General features: G+C 33.9%; 1 protein-coding gene across 2 annotated transcripts in view; it reads right to left on the bottom strand.

Moving 5' to 3' along the window:
* The window catches only part of fus (FUS RNA binding protein), a 21524-nt gene that overhangs the window by 12892 nt on the left and 7811 nt on the right, over nt 1–821 (bottom strand). The gene's annotated exons all lie outside the window — the stretch shown is intronic.

Below are 821 nucleotides of genomic sequence, written 5' to 3'. Positions count from 1 at the left end.
ACACACACACACACACACATTTTTGCCAAATTAAATGTACATCAATTAGTACAATATGAACATCAGTTATTTTATTTTAGTTACACTGTATATATTTTATTGTAAAAATATTCCGACATTGATTTCTATCATAACCGCAGCAATGATTGGTTTGTGTTGGGTGGGCAGATCAATACCATACCACCAAACCTAAGCTCTATTCTGAGTTTTTGAAGCAATATTAGTGATTTAAAACAAAATGGATCTGTTTAATGTTAGAGGACGCTCTGGGAAGATAAACACTCTTCTTAGTGCATGCACTCTCCGTGTGCATGCGTGCAGCGAACACTGTGCTAGAGAATTCACACAGTTAAAATATTTGTCATTTAAATGCTCTTGTGTTTTAACATGCATTTGATTAAGTAAATAAAAGAGTAAAGAGAAATGCCAATCTGAGTAAATCACTCAGTGGGAATAAGAATGTATTCCAAAGCAGCCTATTGATGATCCACCTTACAAAAGCATGACACATTGTTTTTCCCTCTGTCACAGTACAGTAGCAGCTTTTAATAAGAAGTAACAGGATCAATATTAGAGCCCGACCGATAAAGGATTTTAAGGCTGATATCGATAGAAATATTTGGTGATTAAAAAATCCAATATATATATATTTTTTTTAATCCAGAAATGGGTAACAAAACAAACAGAGTTTCCTAAAATTAGTTATTTGTAGTTATTTATGAGTCCTCACTAAAGTAATCAGGGTGGCTAACAAGTTAAATTTAAGACTTGATTGGTTGGAGTGGTTAAGGTTAGGATAGCCGATTGGTCAGGGGATAGGA

Source organism: Etheostoma spectabile, chromosome 15 (genome assembly GCF_008692095.1).
Source record: "Etheostoma spectabile isolate EspeVRDwgs_2016 chromosome 15, UIUC_Espe_1.0, whole genome shotgun sequence".
Classification (NCBI taxonomy): Eukaryota; Metazoa; Chordata; class Actinopteri; order Perciformes; family Percidae; genus Etheostoma; species Etheostoma spectabile.
The sequence above is the reverse complement of the archived record's forward strand: the minus strand, read 5'-3'. Positions and strand labels throughout refer to the sequence as shown.